Below are 19,327 nucleotides of genomic sequence, written 5' to 3'. Positions count from 1 at the left end.
TGGACCTAAATTTAGCTGGGTGGAATCTTGCTTGTCCCCAGGTCACTACTTCCTTAATTCAATTTAATATTCTGGAACACAGGACTCAGCTTCCTTTCACTTCCTGGTGTCCCTTTAATACTCAAACCATATAATTTATATTTTTCCTTTCTCAACTTGCTCCTTTTCATTAAAAAGCTCTTCCATAAGAGTGAACTTTAGTAATCACACAACAGATTTTACACCAGGCTGCTTTGAGACTTCCTTTGTCAGTGCAATTAATCTGAGTCTCTTCACCTTAGCCTCAAGCAGACTCTTCAGACAAGGCCAAAAATTAGCCACACTCTTCACCAAAATACCACAAAATTGTCTCTAAGTCATATATTGAAATTCTCCACTAAAACATCTTTGGCCAGGTGTGCACAGTTCAAATCACTTACAGCAACAAAGTCTTCCATGTTCCTTCTAGGATGATCCATTAAGCCCCACTTAAAGAATTTTACTGCTTTCCAAATCTAAAGTCCCCAATTTCACATACTTCCAAACAAAAATATGGTCAGGTCTATCACATCAATACCCCAGTCCCTGGTACAAATTTATGTCTTAGTGTCTTAGTTAGGGTTTTACTGTTATCAAAAGACCATGACCAAGGCAACTCTTATGATGACATTGAATTGGGGCTGGCTTACAGGTTCAGAGTTTCAGTCCAGTATCATCAAGGCAAAAATATGACAGCACTCAGGCAGACATGATACAGGAGGAGCTGAGAGTTCTTCATCTTCATCTGAAGGCTGCTAGCAGAATACTGACTCCAAGTCAGGTAGGATGAGGGTCTTAAAGCCCATGCCAATAGTGACACACTTACTCCAACAAGGCCACACCCTCTAATAGTGCCACTTTCTTGGCAGAGCATTTACAAACAATCACAGACCCACTCATTCTCTCTCTCTCTCTCTCTCTCTCTCACACACACACACACACACACACACACACGGTGACCTGGCATAGACCTGTTGGCACTGTGCTTGCTTCATTTTCCATGAGTTCATATGAGCTTTGTTCAGTTGTTTAACACAGCCTTGTCCTCGTATCCTCTGTCCCTTCTCGTTCTACACCCTGCCTCCTCTTTCTAGGGCTTCCCTGAGTACCAAGGAGAGGGATTTGATGGAGACATCTTATTTAGAGCTGTATATTCCCAGGTCTCTCTCGACCAGTGTCATGTCTGGATGGGGGTATCTATTTGTTCTCATTTGCTGTAGGAGGAAGTTTCTCTGATAATGGCTGAATAAGGCACTGATTTATAACTATCACAGAATATCATTAGGAATCATTTTATCACTGTATTTTTTTAATCAGCATTATTTGGTTTTCACTAGGTCTCTGGGCTATAGTGTCCCTTCCCTGGTTCTCAGTCACTCAAGCAGTGTTGGGTATGGGTTCCATCTTGTGGAACTGGCCTTAAATCAAGTCACACATTGGTTGATAATTCCAACAAGCTTTGTGCCATCTTTGCCTTAACATACTTTGCAGGAAGGATAGCATTGTAAATCAACACATTTGTGGCTGGGTTGTGTCTCCTGTAAAATGCCTTCCTGTAGCAGTCACTAAAGCACTGGGGTGAAGGTTCTGTGTGGACACCAGGGCTGTCTCTCCATGTGCAGTGAACTGTGCAGGTATTGTCTTCAGCAATGGGGCCTTGCTGTCACTTTGTGGAGAGTAACCTATTAGCTTGGCAATAGCATGTATTTTTAAAGGATTTCAAAGGGACCCCTTTGGCTAACCATTCAACTGGATGTAAACCAGTCCTGACTGGAAACCTTGTTTGGTGAGAAGTGATGGCCAGGTGGGACACGGCCTCACTCTTTTTTTTTTTTTTTTTTTTTTTTTTTTTTTGGAGACTTCATTAGGATCACCTTATTTTAGGAGAAAGAAACCTTTAAAGAATGCTATATTTCTAACCAAACTTGCACTACTCTCCTAAGCTGTCCCATTCAGTAATTATCTGGTCTTTAAACTCACTTCCAAAGCCATTCATTGGTAAGTGTGATTAGCACTGTCTTTCCCAAGTATCCTTTGGTGTAACAACTCCAAAGATGAGTTGCGATTACTCTGGGCTCTGAGAACCTCCCACCAGAGGCTCAGCTCTTTCTGAGTACTCCCAGCCCCAGGCCTTAAATCTTTCAGTAGTGATAAGTGTCCAAGGGGGATAGACTACAGCTGGGATCTACTATTCTTTGCATGCCTCAGTGACAGTATCTCTCCGGGGTATTCCAGACAGGATCTGGTGTATCTGCAGTGGCCACCATAGGAGAAAATCAGTCTTCAAGGACTTGAGAAGAGCCAGATGGACAAAGTCCCGGAACCAAAAGTTGTCTGCATAGAAAAGAAGGGAAATGGCTTTCTCACATGCTTGGCCTGTGAACCTTGGCTGGCAATGAGACTCTCTTGGGTCTTTGCTTCTTTTCCATCTGGGCAGCAGTCTGTGTGATTAACTATGTTAACTGCCTGTGACGCAGGCTCTATCTGAGCAATGTCAAAGTAAGCTCTAGGAGTTCATTTCACGAGGACTCCATTCCCTACTCTGACGTTAGAAGAAACTCAACAACATCACAGCTTGGGAGACCTTCGCTACCCAGTCCTTATTACACTGGGCATTCCCATCAACTTGTTTGCCTCAGTCACAATCACATCACCACACACACTTGTGACTTTAAGTCACTCATAAAAGCTCCTGTGCTGGAGTTTGACCTGACACTAAGACCTCTGTCACAAAGTACTCTGTCACACTCCTTGCATGCCTGTCAATATAAAGCTAAAACTGGTTATCAAATTACCATAAATGAAGAACAATACAAATCTGCTCTTATCACTTTTAAAAACAAGGCTACATGTAGTATTTGTTTAAGATATTCTGTGGAGTCCAGGCTGGCTGCAAATTCTCTACGTAGCTGAAGTCAACTTTGAACTCCTGATCTTCCTGCCTTTACCTTCGAAATGCTGGGATTATGTGTATGCCCTACCAAGCTTCATACATGGGATGTGGCAACGGAACCCAGGGCTTCATTCATGCTAGGCAAATGCTCTTACTAACTGAGCTACATTTCCAGCCAATTAAAAAATCACTTATTAGCCAAGATAATTTAATTTTTTAAAAAAGTTTTTACTTTTCTTTTAATCTTGTGTGTGTGTGTGTGTGTGTGTGTGTGTGTGTGTGTGTGTGTCCATGTGTGTAGTTAGGTAGTGCAGGTGCCCGTGCAGGTCAGAGCTTTAGATTTGGAGCTGGAGTTGTAGCTGATTGAGAGCCACCTGACATTGAATTGAGAATTGAACTCAGGTCCTTCATAAGAGCAATATGTGTTCTTAAGTGCTAAGCCACCTCTCTAGCCCCTAAATGTTTGTTATATAGCAAACAGTAAAACAAAATTAAATTAAAAAAAAAACCCCTTCTTCCTCTTTCTTGAGTTAGCTAATTTAACCCTCAACTGCAAATCTTTAAAATGGTGCTAGATGTCAGTTCAATGATGATACCCATGTAACAGCTAAGGAAATAGTCCCAGGAAGGAAATGGGATTGGCCTCAGGAGCTGCAGCCTGTGAGTGGCAGAAGCAGGTCCTGAGCAGATGAGGAAGCATTGTGCCCTGGTCATGTGTGCCGCTCTGGGTTGTGACATAGATTTTGCAGCTCAGGAAATATGGATGCAGACAAAGATGGCCTCCTGGGATGCTGACTTTCACACAAGACCCATACTTTTGCTGCAGTACCTCTTTGCCTATTAGTGCCTCCTTACAAAACACGTCCAGCCATCTCTGTAGGAACTATGTGGCTTACAAAAACCAAAAGCAATTGGAATTCAATATAGGATATGTGTTGGGTCAGGTAGCAAGGTTTAGCTGTGGCATGCAAATTTTAGCCAGTATCCTAAGAGAGTATTCAACATGGTGAATCTGGTATGTGCTTATTCAGCACCTGTGATGTGCTAGGCACTGTCATGTTGTAAGTATTTGGTACCTCTAAATGAAACCAGATGTTTATATTCTAGAGGAAAGGGAGATTTTAAACCAGAAAGGAAATGTGTGTGAAGAAACACTACCCAAAAGCGGCTGAGGGTACGGGGCAGGGACAGATATTCCTAACAATGTTACAATGGTCAGGCTTGTCTCAGTGGAGTAAAGAGGGCAAGGAGGTTACCAATGAAAAGAATAGGCAGCCAACAAGCTCCAGGTTGGAGCACAGCTGTCAGGCCATGGGAGCATCAGGAAGCACTGGAGTCATCTGGCTGGGCTGTAGCTAGGCTGAGTGGGAGGAGATGAGAGAGATAAGAACCACTGGAATCAAGGTCATGTAGGGAACAGAACAGAGTTTTGAGCAGAGGGATAGCTTGTGAGACTTTCTGTTTGTTTGTCTGTGCTAGAAAATGAACACAAAGCCCAACAGTGTTTTACCACTGAGCCAAGCCCCAGACCCAAAGGCTTTTCTTTTTCCCACACAACTGTAGCTATTTTCTGCTGAGAATAGGATTTAGGGGTTTGAAGGCAGAAAGTGGCAAACCTGTCAGGAGGTGATTGCAATAACACAGTAGAGACAAAGATGTACGTAAGGCAGAGTAAGATGTGGTCCAGTGGTGGTGAGAAGCACTTGTGCTAGGGCTATATTTTGAAGGTAAAACCAACAGGATTTCCTCAGGTCTTAGCTGTCAGTGTGTGAGTAAGAGAAGAAAGGATCAAGGACGAAACCAAGATAGCCTGAGCAGCTCAACGGAGACCTCATGTTGATCTAAATGAAGACGGCCACGTGTCAAGCAAATCTTATGGTCAGGACATCAGAAGTTCCATCTTAGAGGTACAGCATTGGAGCTACTTTTGTAAGGGTGGGATTTGAAATTATAAGCTTGCAGGTCAGAGAAGAAACTGTGGGCAAAAGAATGATCTGGAAAACTTTGTGATAGTCACTCATTGTTAACTTGACAGGATCTAGAGTCACCTGGGAAAACAGATTCACTGAGAGACTATCTAGATTACATTGTCCTGTGGCCTGTCTGTGGGGGATTGTCTTGATCGTATTAGTTGACCTGATAAGACTTAGCCAATTGTGGGTGGCACCATTCCCTGGACTGTAGTAAAAAAGAGAACCTAAGAATACCTTCATTTATTTTTTCTCTCCTCTTGGCTGTGAATATGACTAGCTGTTTCAAGTTCCTGCTACCGTGACTTCTCTGTACAAAGGGCTATTAGCTGGAATTGTGAGGTAAAATAAATTCTTTCTGTGCTACATTGGTTTTTGTCAGGTTGTTTTATCATAGCAACAGGAAAAAAAAAACTAGAAAAAGTCTTTTAGGTATGAACAAGATGAATGAGGAAGAGACTACAAGGTAGAAGAGGCCCTGGGAAGTCAGAGAGTTAGGAGGAACCAACCACAGCTTCTCAGAGAGAGTGAGGTAACTTTAAGGGAAAGCTGGGGAGGTGTCTGAAACCCAGTGGAGGATGTAGGTCAAAAGGACAAGGGGTCAAGTAAGACAAAGACAAACATTACCCACTGGACTAGCAGAGCAGAAGCCATGGAGACCTTTGTGTCAGGAGCCTCAGTGGCTCATAAGGGTAATGTCTAATGGGGGAGGAAAATGGAGAGATGAAAACGGCTTATAATGAACTAAACAGTCAGAAGATGGTTTGGGAAACTGTTTCTAGAAAGTAGGAGTGGTTTAGGTGGTAGTAAACAGGACAAAGGGACCAGGGGGTTGTTTGCTTTAATGTCAGAAATACCAGTAAGTTTAAGTATTTCATACCCAGACCTACTAGCATGGCCTCTTTTAATGCTAAGGTTAACAGAAGACTCGTGAAAACACTACAGCTTGGGAGATGAGTCTCTGAGAGTGGAAATGGCTGAGAGTAAGAGAGACTTGTAAATGGAAAATTAAAGAGAGGTGTGTGTAAATTCACATTAAAATATGTGGGCTTGGAGACAGCTAGTGAGCAGCTGGGTCTGGGTGTACTGAGTAACTTATGCTAAGCAAGCCTACTGCTCAGGACCTGATACATACCTGACATTAATCTCCTTACCCTTTTGTCAGCCACAGAAGTCCAGCTTAGTCTTAGGACAGAGGAGTTCACATATAGATCTCATAATCATGACTAAAGACGTAAAGTCAGTTTCCATAGGATGTAGTGCTGGACCTGGCATAGACTTGACAGTCAGGCAAGCTTAGTTCAAATCTCAGCTCAGCCCTGACTTACTCTGAAGCCTTGGAGCTTTTATTGCATGATGGGGCGAATAGCAATTTGTGTCTCATATGTTCTTATATGAATTGCATGAAAGAACAAGTATTAACATGAAGCCAGGCTTCAGGAAATGATCCTCTGGTTCTTGCTAAAGTAGACGTTAGCTCTATTTCCATTCCTTGGATTAATTTTCCTGCAATAGTTCAAAAGCCCTGTTTCACCTGGGCTCTTGAAACCTAGACTATCTTCAAGAGGTTTGTGTTTCAACTGAGATTCAGAAAGAGTGCCTGAAAAACAAGTCTTTCTTCTCTGTTCAAGTCCTTGTAAAAATGTACAATATGTATTTTTCTGAAGCTTCCCACATGCCCAGCAAGAGTGGAGGCTTTATTCACTTCAGTTCCTCGGTAATTTACTGAACAGGAAGAGTGTCTCGGTGGGGATTTTGGGAATAGCCTCCAGCCTCACTGCTCAGACTGTCCTCAGGCCTAGACATAACCTCTCATTCTGGATTCTTGGAATCCCAGGATGTATTAGGTGTCACCCAATGCATCTGCCCAGATTGTAGGAGAACCCAGAAGTGTTGCATTTACCATTTCACAGAGATTAGAAAGTGCCTACTAGGACCAGATAAACAGAGAATACATACTTTGTCCCTGCTATATGCCCCACACCATTTTTAAAGGACTTCCATGAAGAGAAAACCACTTTTCAGTCTGTCTTCTCTCCCATAATCCATCACAGCCACTTCCCAGTTTTCAGTCGGTGAAGAATTATTGACAGAGGCTGCCGAGCAGTCTCTCAGTGAAATATCACTCGGAAGCGAAAATCTCACCAGATGTATGAGCTGAGGGGAGTGTGGTCATCAGATTGCCATTCATAGATGGTGCTTTACAAGAGGGAGAGAAACTTGAGAAAGACATTTAGGGACAGAATGAATAGGGTCCACCTCTCCAGGACAGCTCCTGATAGCAAAGGGGTGTCTGTGGTGCCACAAAGGGAACCACACTAGTTACTCTCACACTACACCGCCATGACTGTGATGATCGACAGAAACAAGGGAAGAGGAGAAAGATTTGTTTTGACTCACAGTTTCGAGGAGTTTCAGCCTATCATGGTGGAGAGAGCAGTATGAAGCCACTTAGTTCATGATGGCAGAAATGCGACACTGGCTATTCCCATCAAGGCAAACAGGTGGAGAGACTGTGACAGGCCCCAGGGTCCAGGTATAAACTCTAGAGACTTGTCTTTACCCTACCTCCTGAACGCTCACAGTCACAGAGCCCATGGCAGACAGGAAGCGGTCAAAGCATGAGCCGGTAGGAGACACTTCGGAGTGGACTGTATCTGGAAGAGCAGTGAAAATGTGGGACCCAAGCTGGATTGCCAGGCAACAAGAAGAAGGTTGAAGGATGAGGATTCCTAACCTTTCCTTCCCTCTTCTTGAGAGTTGCTCAATGCATGAAGAAAGAATATTGCCCCAGCGATTGGAGGGCACAGAGGTTCCATTTGCACTTCCGTTTGTGTGTACTTGAAGCTCCACTGAAACTGATTTGTTTTTCAGACACAAGCAGGTCAGTCCCAAGAGTACACAAAGACAATGATTCCCAAAGTTTTGAAGAACAGCACCCTGAGCTGGCAGTGAAGAGGGCTGAGGGAGGACGGATGAGCATGTGGAATCCTTCCATCCATTCTCACGCGCTGGGCATCCTCTGCCGCTTCTCGGGGTGGGGGGTGAAAGGGGTGTAAAGCCTGAATGAAAGTGGGTTGAGAAGCAGTTAGAATCCTACATCTTTCTCTCATTTCCACACTGCTGGGCACTTTCCTCACTTCTGAGAAAACTGGGGGTACAGATATTCTACAAGCAGCTACCTCAACTGAAGATATGGCCGCCTCAGCAAAAGGTGTAAACCTATTCGCTGACAAGACCTTGAGCCTTCCCTACTTAGCATCCAGAGCTTGGGCAGATAATTCTCCCCTTCGGGTAGGATAAGAGGTCCTTCACTTGGACTTGGTCCTTCCAGCTTGAGATGAAAGAGCCAATGTCACAGACCGTGAAAACTCACAACTACAGCACAAGCTCACTCGGATTTCCGGGAGTGTTAGATTTCTGAACCTAGAAGGATGAAGATAAAATTAAGACTGCTCAGGCATCTAAAGAATGTCTGTAGTACCCAAACATAAGGTCCCATCCTCTACACAAAGAACTCCAGACAACCAAAGACTTCCAAGCTAAGGAAGGTTAGTCCTTCCCAGGGATGAGCCCCTTACTGATCATCTAATGCAGAGTGGTCAACCTTGAACCCATAACACGCCGCTAACAGAAACTTGGATTTAAATATATTTGTGCATATACTACACCCCCACATGTGTGTAACAATAATAATCAAAGAAAAGGAGACTATAAAATTGAGACTTTGGAGGTGGTATAGTGGGCTCCAGGGAGGGTACGTGGGAGGGGCTGAAAGGAGAAAAAGAGTAAAGGACAGAGATATAATTCCATGCCATTTAAAACCATATTAAAATAGTTAATAAAAGAAAGCTACAGCTTTGAGAAGATAGAGATTACAAAAGGGGGGGGGATCCTAGAAAGGTGAGATTCTGCCACACCCCCACCCCCTCCCCAGGCACAAGGGGGGATGGTAGGTAAGAGAAGACAAATCTTTCTGGACAAAATCCGTAATGTCTTCAAGCAGAATGTTATTTGAAATGGCACAGGGATACTGGTCAACCCACACATCCACACTCAATATTTGCTCTCCTGGGTCACTTCTGAGACACGTGGGCCTAACAGGGCTCCCACACTTGACCATATGCCTGCTTAGCTCAGGCTGGTGCACTGGTTGGTGGTATACTTACCTGCTTTCCCGGTTCACAGGAAAGATAAAGTCTTAAATGTCTCACATTCAAGAGCATTTTCCTAAAGTGAAGTTGCTGCTGTTATTACTATGGTATGATTTATATTCTTTTTGCTTTTGTGTAGCACACATTTTATTTATTCTTGTTTATGTATGCATTGTAATTGTGCTGCTGAGCAAGCTATTTCTCACGCTGGTGAGAAAAATCACCCTTGTGGCAGCTGACGATAGATACTAGTGATCCCCGGTGAAGGAAGCGGTCCTCGGGAACCCACGCCCTTCCTGGACTCCTTCCTGGAGTTGGCTACTGTGTCAAAAGGCCACATGCAGGAGAATTCAAACCTGCTGATAGTTCCCACCAACAGCAGGCCTGGCTTTCCACAGCCATGTTAGTGAGCTCACCTGACTGGTGGATCATCAAACCCCACCTGGGCCAGTCCTGCAGATAACAGTACTAGGAAGCCGTGATGTTTGATCCTGACCTGGTCATGACAAGACCTTGAGGACAAGTAATGAGTAAGGTTGTTTGAATCCCTTACACTCTGGCTTGTGTGCTAGTGAGGAAAAGGTAAGTAAGTGGCTCTTTTCGTTGGCTTGTCCATTAGACCATCTGACTGACGTAGCCAGGGGTCTGCTTTGAGCTGTGTCTTTAATGCAGCACTTGCCCCAATATGGCTGCTTGTAGTTCATCCTGTTCATTTTTGCAGATAACTCTATTAGTGAACTTTCTTTTTGTCCAGAGAAGGAAAAAACATCTTTTAAATTGCCTAGAGATTCCAGGGATTATACACCGAAGAGTGGATAAATTCAGCAGTAAGGACTTCATTTGGAAAGATAGGTTCTTACTATGTAGCCCAGGCTGACCCTGAACTGAGGATTCTATGTCTCAGACGCTTGAATAGTGGTATTACAGGTATGTGCCACACACCTGGCTGGGGGTTTTCTATTCTTGGTCAACCAGTTACCCTGACCTTTGATCCTATTTCCCTGTCCTATTTAGAGTGGGGCATGGCCTTCCTAGACCTTAGCTGCTATCTTGATGCTTCCTTGGCTTGCTGTGGTTTATGGTTCTGAGTCGCTAGCCTTTTAGGAGGCCTGGTTATTCTATTCTTCTAGTTCTGTGTGGGAAAAAAATAGTTTCCCAGAAAAAAAAAAAAAGTTGGAAAGCCATCCCTAAGGAATAAACAGATATTTCCCTCTGTACTTATTCGGTCCCTTGCAAAACCTCTCTTTTCTCACAGCTGCTGAATGAGAGATTTAGCATTTGCCATATAAAAATGTATGACCAGAAAGGTCTCGTTAACATTTCGCAAGCAGACAACCTGGCTTCTGCCTGTTTTCCCATCCTCTGCAGACACAGGAAGCTCTGCCCATCAATAAAATACTGCACGGCACGCTTAGAGTGAAGTTTTTGCTGCTATCGTCTACTCATGAGACTCTCCCCATGCTGAGGGGAGGCTGTAGCATGAGCAGCAAGGCATGTATGTCACTGCGGTCTGAAGTACTTGTTTTGAAACTTCATGTGTCTGGTTACGTCTATCTTGTGATGCTCAAGCCAGTTTCTCATATTCCTCAGGTTCCCTCATCCAAAGAACCAGGGTATCCGATGTTTGCATTATGAGGTTGCTCCAAAGATCAAAATTAAATTTTACTCAGGACACAGAACATGAACTGAAGTTTTGGTGAATGGGTAGCTAGGGACTGGAAATGTGTAGTTCAGTAGGATGTCCCTTGCCTCATATGGGAGGTGCCGGATTCAACACTCAACACTATTGAAATCATAAAATAAAGGTAGCAATAAGGAAGGTGGTAATAATGGTGGCCGTCATAATGGTGATGATGGTGGTGATGATGGTGATGATGAGGATGGTGGTGGTGATGATGGTGGTGGTGATGATGGTGATGATGAGGATGGTGGTGGTGATGATGGTGGTGGTGATGATGGTGATGATGAGGATGGTGGTGGTGATGATGGTGGTGGTGATGATGGTGATGTCATAGTTGTGAGGATGATGGGAATGGACTCTAGGGAAACAAGTTTGCTTCAGAGGGGTCTTAAATATTTCTTACCTCAAGGTCTCCCTAGTCCACAGCAAACAAGAAAAAGGATAGTTCTGTTTTATGTGCTGCAGCTCCATGTCTATTTTTCTTTCAACCCATGGCGTTTTTATTAGGACCTCTTAGTTATAATGTGAGGTAAGAGGAAAAGCATTTCTCTTTAATACTTTACGTAGTGATAGTAAAATATCTGAGACCTAAAGGGACTTCCAGGGGGGTTGCATTTCTCATAAATTGAGATCAAATAAACAAACCTTAACTCCTGGAATTTTCTCATTGACCCCTCCCTCACAATAAGCTCCCATCAGTCCCCGTGAGCTTCAAGGCCAACTTTTTATTGTTTCGGATGTCTTCAGATCTGAATCAATGGTTTCAGCCAATACCAACTAATTCCACCTCAAAAATGAGTCTGGCATTTGGTGGAATCCTGGCATCAGGGCTGCCTTTGCTTTTCATGAGCCCACTCTGGTTCAATCTCCATCCGTGCCTTTTCTCCTTGTTCTTTGTCCCATCATCTGACAACCTTCCCTGTTACAACCTTGAAACTTAAAGGCTTGGCGTCTTTCTTCTTTGAGCTTGTGTGAATATTAGTATCAAAAACAGTCCCATCTGGGAGTGTCCCTGTATACCAGCAGTGAACAACAGCTTCCTTTTTTGGGAAAGTTGGTTTATCTCCCTTTTTAGAACCGATTTTGTATATTTCGGTGGACCCTCATCAAGAGTCTCTTCAGGCTTGGTTTCTTTGGGTTCGTCGTCATCAGACTTCACATGCTCAGACTCTTCACTTACAGTTTCTGCATCCTTGAAATGATTACTTTCAAATAGATGGCTGAAGGTTGTAGCCAAATGGTCCCTATTAGCAGTCTTAGCTACACTTCTAATATTTCCCAATAATTTATGGTCTGCAAGAAACGAGTCTGAACCACAATCCTGCAGAAACTTGATAAAGTCCTCTTTGGGCAAATGCATTCTATAGAACAACCCCCTGCTATCTTCTCTCCCTCCTCCTTTCCTCCCCCTTTCTTTCTCTCCCCTCCCCTTTCTTCCCCTCCCCTCCTCTCCTGCTGCCCTACAGCATCTATTTCCAAGTGTACATTACTGTTCTCATTACTGCTCTGCAGAGCCCTTGAACTCACTCCTCATATGTGACTTAAATGCTGTAGCTTATGCTTAACATCTTCCCTTTCCTTCCAGCCTTGGTCCTCGGTCCCCACCACTCTGCCCCCTGCTTCTACAAGGTTGTCGTGTTTAAATGTCACCTAAGCAAGAGCATGTGGTATTTCTCTGTCTGGCTAATTTTACTCACTACAATGTCTCTGAGATTTATCAGTTCTGTTTGCAATGGCAAGATTCCCTTTGCTTTTATAGGCTGAGTAGTATTCTAGTGTGCCTGTGGCACGTTATCTTTGTTCATCCATTCATTAATAGATAGAATTTTCTAGAATGTGGGGGTTGTTTAGCCAGTAAAGGCAGTAAAAATGGAAATGGCAGATTTCTATAAAACATTGAAAGTCTCTCAGCCCTTCAATCTTTATCAAACCATGAGCTTGGAGCAAAGTTGGCAATCTTAGAATGTCTAAGGCTAAGATGAAGGAATGCAAAGAAAGTCAGAGAGACAAAATAACAAAAATATATACTTTCTCACTTATTTACCAAGGAAGTCTTATCCAGTGGTTGGGGGTAGGGGTAGGGGTAGAGGTTAGGCTTCAAAGCTAGATGCCTGAGCTCACCACAGCTCCATTTCTGCTAGCCCTGTTGCCATGGTTACTTAAAATATCAAAGTCTCAGTTTCTTTCATATGTAAGATAATAACAATGGTATCATAGGGTCATTGTATGGAATAAACACAGTGATATCTATATTGTGTGCTTAAAGTACTGGCTTTAGAATCAATCTGTCTTGGTTCACCAGCTGAGTGATTTCAGAAGTCTCTCAGTTGCTGAGTCTTGGTCTTCTGTGAAACAGGAGTGTAACGCCTAGTAAGAGGTTATGCGCTCTTTGACGATATTCTGGCATTTTGTATGTGTTGGATCCAACCCTCTGTCTTTAGTAATAGATACCAATGGCATCATGGAATGATGGAAACCCTCAACACTCAATTATTATCAGCTGCTAGGATGAATATTTATCTCTCAAAAAAAGTCAAAACATGCCTTTAAAATAAAAATTAACATATATAAAAAAGTAGGAAGAAAATATAACCACTTTGGGGAAATTCTTAATAAAAATTTTGTTATTTTCTCAGAGAAATTATTCCATTTTGTATAATCATGTGTTGCATGTACACTTCTGTATTTTTTATATATAGTCCTGTATTGCATGTACACTTAGATATTGTATATATGCTTGAGTTATATATTATATTGTGTGCTGTTTGTACAGCTGCATGTTGTATGTATAGTGGTGTGTTGTATGCACAATCATGTTGCATGTACTGTCGTGTATTGTTTGCAGTCTTATGTTGCATGTACACTCATGTGGTTTATATGCAGTCAGGTTTTGTTTGTATTGTCATGTGTTATGTTATATGTACAATCATGTTGCATTTTTACAGTCATGTGTTATATGTACACACATGTAGTAAATGTACTGTCATATGCTGTGTGTATATGGGTGAGGTGTATGTACAATGTGTGCCTCATGTGACATATATAAAACCATGTGTTATATGTGCACTCATGTGGCATTTTTACAGTCGTGTGTTATGTGTATTTTTATGTAGCATCTGTATAGCCATGTGTTGTGTGTACATTCATTTCACAGACTGCCTTGGTCATGTACACCAGAAAAGAATCATTTCCATTTCTTATTACAAACTCTTAATGAGCACCATTTAAGTGACAGGCCATTATGTACACATATGTGACCATAATGCACTTCCATATTCTTGCCCAGAGTCTTGCCACTTGAATTTTTCTGTATTATGACCGTTTTGAGATGAGCATGCCATACAAACCCTTTTCTTTCACATAAGCTCTCTTGTACAGAGTGAGCATTGCGAGTGTCTGGGCAGATTCCTACATATTTACGACTCGTCTGTCTTACAGTGTCTGCCTACTTTTTAAGAGTAATTCCAAGCTGTGCATGAAGGTGCTTTTCTGGCCTCTCATCTCGACATTTGCAATATAAGCAAGTTTGAAGCTATCCTAGGCTACATACTGAGACCTGGTGACAGAAACCAAGTGCTAGCATCGAGCTCGGAGCAGAAAGCTTGCCTCACCTGCACAAGACTCTTGAGTTCCATCTCCCACACAACACACAAACACAAAAGTAAGCATACCACGTTAAATTGAAGTGTATAAAAATGCCCCAGTGGAACTTATCAAACACTTGTCTCAGCAGGCGTGATGGCACAAGCTTTAATGTCAGCCTTCAGGAGGCAGACACAGGCACAGGGAGCCTTTCTGTGAGTTCAAGGCTAGTCTGGCCTGCATAAGGCTTTTCATGCCAGGAAGGGTTACATGGTGAGATCTTCGTCTTAAAAACAAAACAACAGAAGACCCAACTAGTTTCACTTTATTCTTAAAATAACAGTAAAATGTGTGTGTGTGTGGGGGGGTGTATGTGTGTGTGGGTGGGTGTGGGTGTGTGGGTGTGTATGTGTGTGTGGGTGGGTGTGGGTGTGTATGTGTGTGTGTGGGCGTGGGTGTGCACATGTGCAAGTCATAGGACACCTTTGTGTAGTTAATGCCTCCTTCCACCACGTGGATACTGAGAACCATACTCAGGTCAGCCTGATGGGAAGCAGCTGCAGCTGCTGAGCCAACTTGCCTGTCTCTTGTTTCAGTTATAAGAAGCTGTGGCTTCCAGGATTCAGTAAGATTTGTGATTCATCAACTACTTATGGGTTCTAAGTATTTTTTGAATCTGTGTGTTTGACTTCTGTTGTTCCTAGTAATTTGTGTTTATGTCCTTTGCCCATTTTCCATCTGTGGACTGTAAAAGATTTCTGTTGTGTGTCCCATACCTTACTTGTATGTGGAACAATATTATTCTTCTACTGGTTTGTGAATACTTGTCCTTAGGTAGTATTTCAAGTTTAGTTTTTTTTTTTTTTTCCACATACGAGATATTTTAAAGCAAAATTTCTGTGTAACCTGTTTCTTTTGTGGATGATTTTGTCTATGAGCAAAAACTTAAATGTAATAATGCCAGAGTGGCTGAGGGTGGAGAGGGAGAGCGTCCCTGTCTTATGACTTTACAGGTGTTTATTTCTCACATTTTTTTAATCCATCTGGGGTTAAGGTTGTGTCAGGATATAGTATGAAATAAGGCTAGAGATTGATTTTTTTCTTCTAATTTGCTAACCAACTGTCCTTATGCCATACGTGGAATAATTCTTCCATTCCCCATTGATCCAAGATGCCTTTCTTATCATAAATTAAGTTTTTATATGTTCTAGGGCCATCCGTCCTGTTCTATCGATCTCCCTGTCCATTTCTATGCCAATTCCATGGGGTTTTAATTATAGTCGAAGGGTCTTTTAAGTCCTCCATTTCAAGAATGCCAAGCAGAGCTAGCACATTTGTGTGAACATAAAGGTAAGGTCAGTGGATACTTAGAAAGGCCCAAGGATGTTGTTCTTGCTTCTGTCTGAGCCTGAGAAGGCCACAGAATGATTACTGTTTATTGGAAAGAGGTACTCAGAGATGCAGATGTGCCTTTGAAACGTCTCCGAAACATTACGTCACCTATACAGGACCTAACTGGGTCTCACTATTGTTTACTTCTCTGGCCCATATTTTCCAGTGTTTTGTGATCTTCAGTCATTGGTAGACCATTACTGTTAATATTATAAAGGTGACCAACCGAAGCGAGGTGACTCATGTGACTAACATTGTTCAATAACTAACATTGAGAGATAAGCTACAGTAACTTTTGTCACAGCCTTGGAAGCAGCTTGGATAGTGAGTTGGTGGTTCACTTTCTTCCAAATATTAGTTCAGGCTCCACAATGGGGGATCAGAGCATGTGGGACGAGAGCTGTAACCAACCCTCAGTGATGTGCAAAATACTACAAATCCTTTCTGTTTTAAGCCGGGGAACTCATTTTATAACATCAACACCAACTAGCCTATCCTGATTCGTAACTGAGAGTGAATCAAAATGCTTAGTAATAGTTGGTACATCATGAGTTCAATTAGATGCTCAAATTAAATTAGAAAATCAAAGTAGATACCCACTAGGGCACCAATGAGGTACACATAGAATGGAATCTACTCAAGTGTGTCTCTTGAAAGTACCAGGGCAGATCTCACATCTATTGACTGGGTATCAGTTTTCCAACTCAGGAGTTCTCATCCTTGTGATCCCAAGCTTGATGGGGGCTCCTCTCACTTCTAACACCATGACACGATTTGCTTGTGTCAGAAAATAGGAAAATCCCCGAATCTCAGCATTTCAGTTTGCTGATTTTGTTTTTTTTTTTTTTTCCATTGAGAAGTTAAGCCTGAGTGGACACCCCCATCTTCTACAAACTTCTGCCCCTCACAAGCGATAGCATCATTTAAACCCTGGGACGGCTATCAGTGTTCATTCACTGAGTCTTTAAAAAGCTACTATGCGATACAGGTCCATTGCACTTTCTTAGCTAATTGTAAGAAAGATGGGAAACCGTGACATGGTGACATAAACCTGGGTATATTCATAGATGGTGCCCTCTTCAACTAGAGAGAAGACGCCTGTGGTTGGGAGCTTGGTTTCTGAGTACAAGTCTCAACGTCTACCTGCCCTTATAGGTGGGGGATGGGGAGTGCCCATCTAACAGCAAGCTGCTGTATCTCCACCATTCTCCCTTTCCCTGCATGTAGAAGTAGGATCTCTAAAAAGACTGACAGAAAAAGCACATGCAAGTTACCTAAGCACTGACTCCGGTCCAAGTGGGTGTGGACTTTTACTACTAGGATCCTGTAGTTTTTCCTGTTGTCTGGGTGAGTAACTGCATCCAGCTTGAACTCTGATTTCAGGCTCAGAACAACCTCAAGCTTTCTCCAGGATTTCTGATCTCTTCATACCTCCTTCCTGTCAGAGGTCATGTAATTCACTGGTTCCTGTCTGTCTAGCCACCATCCCTTGTCAGACACACCATCGAACAAAACAAAAATTAGCTAACCGTAAACAAACAAATACACCTACCACTGCTCTTCCCCACCCCCCAAAAGGCCTAGTGCCTCAATTTCTGGAGCCAGAACCTGGTCTCATTGATGCAGAAAAATGCCATTGGCCAAGACAACTTACAGGAGAAAAAAAATTATTTTACCTCGAAGAACCAGAGGGATAAGACCTTGAAGAACAGCATCGAATGTCAGGTATGATGGTGGGACCAGGAAGCCGAGGGATCACAGCTTCAGCTACAAATATAAAGCAAACCAAGAGTACTACTGAAGTAGGACAAGGCTGCTAATTCTCAAAATCCAGTGATGTAACTCAGATACCTGAGTCTGTGGGGGACATTTGTTGTCAGAACCAACACACTATTCATTGTCTGTCTTCATTACTTGAGAACTGTCTTGATTTTCCCATTCCTTCCATTCCTCACATCTCAAGTAGGACAGTGGCTGCCTTAGAACCACTAGCAGATTGGCGAGCAGACAGATCTAAACCTCTGAAAACTATAGTTGACAAGTTTGTATCTAAGTATTCAATGCACTGTTGTGTGTCAGCACGTGAAGTCCATGGAACTCTCCTAGCTGCAGAACTGCTTGGGATGGGCTAAGCTACAGGAGGCATGGAGGCCTCTTAGCATGCAGAATCTCTGGCCTAGGAGTTTGGGTTTTCTAGGAAGACAGATCTATTTTCTTTTCTCCCAAAATTGTCTTCTGGGCTTTGAGTACACTCTTCATAAAAGGTCAAGGTGGCAGTGGCAGAGGGGGTTACTAGGAGATCATATTTAACAAGGTCGCATGCTAGACCTGTGAATTTACCAGGAGTTTTAAAAAGTCCCCAGATTTAGGGGGAAATGGGAGTAGCGATTACATTCCTTCCCATTTTCAAATGACTGTTACACTCTGAAAGGCAATGAGTTCTAAGCAACAGTATATTAAAAAAAAAAAAACCTAAAAACTAAACAAACAAACAAACAAAACCCTACAGTATGGTTTACTAGTGGTTAATCTCTATATTCTTTGAAGACAGTGACTTTCCAGGAGAGAGCTACAAATGGGGGCTGACCAAGATGCCCCTTGATGTTTTAGGTAAAACCATGAAGGTTAGATTTAGGGCTGAGTGTGGTGGTGGACACTTTTAATCCCAGCACTCAGCACCAGCAGGTGGATCTCTGTGAGCTTGAGGCCAGCCTGGTCTACACAGTGCTTTCCAGGCCAGCTAAGGCTAGCCACATAGTGAAACCCTGTCTCAAAATACCACCAAAACAAATCAAACCAAAACTAACCAAGTCCCCTCCCAAAATGAATTTTTTGTCTTAGCAAGGAGATAGGTGCTTTGTAGGTTATGTGTGGGCTTCCCAGCCTTCCTCCAGTGCGACATAAGCTGCCAGAAGCCAATGTTAGCTGTAGACAAAGAGAAGAAAGGGTAGAGGGGAGTTGGTTCTAAATAGAAAAAGGAAGAGAGGTTTCTCTTGCCAAAGAATTGGAGTGGTGTTCTGCTGCTTTAAGTAGCACTTGGAGAAAGGATCAGTTTTGTGCTCTTATAAATATTTTTTAGAGTGAATTTTTTGAAATTGTATATACAGTGTGTCTTCACCAGCTCTAGCTCCCCCCAGAACTGTCCTCTACATCTTCATGGTCGCCTTCTTTAGCTTTTAAAATTTTTGAGCCCACTGAGTCTAATTAGTGTACCCACTTGTGAGCGCCTGTGGAATCATTCACTGAGTCAGGAGAAACCCACCAGAGAGCATATGCCCAAGGAAAGTAACTCCCTGCACCCCTGGCTATCAATTACTAATAGCTCCTCAGCTGGGGGCAGTGCCTTACCATCTACTCTCTTTGCTGGATGCTGTTGTGGCTTTGATTTCCCAGCTTGGACAGTCTGTTCCAGGTAACCAGGCTTGTGTGGTGAGAAGGCTTCTGTCTGGGCAACAACGGTCCCCTGCCGGGATTGAGATGACAGAAGAGAATGGCACTTTTTCTCTTTGCTCATTTTATTTTCGAGCAATTTCCGATTTATACACGTGTGTATTTCAGATGAATTTCAGACTTGTAGTGTTTCCATGGAGCCTTCATTCAGTATCTCCTGATGTAAATGTCTTCCATTACCATGGTG

The 19,327-nt window shown here is 42.8% G+C and overlaps 1 protein-coding gene and 1 pseudogene across 3 annotated transcripts in view; one reads left to right on the top strand and one right to left on the bottom strand.

Annotated features, from left to right (window-relative positions):
- EGFLAM (EGF like, fibronectin type III and laminin G domains) overlaps positions 1-19,327 on the top strand; it is a 176,189-nt gene that overhangs the window by 34,824 nt on the left and 122,038 nt on the right. The window lies entirely within an intron of this gene.
- Positions 11,480-12,076, bottom strand: LOC308433619 (peptidyl-prolyl cis-trans isomerase FKBP3-like; annotated as a pseudogene). Its single transcript has one exon. The product of its transcript is annotated as a peptidyl-prolyl cis-trans isomerase FKBP3-like (transcript).

Source organism: Micromys minutus, assembly GCF_963924665.1.
Source record: "Micromys minutus genome assembly, chromosome: 20".
Taxonomy (NCBI): domain Eukaryota; kingdom Metazoa; phylum Chordata; class Mammalia; order Rodentia; family Muridae; genus Micromys; species Micromys minutus.
Note: the sequence above shows the minus strand (reverse complement) of the source record. Positions and strands in the feature narration are given on the sequence as shown.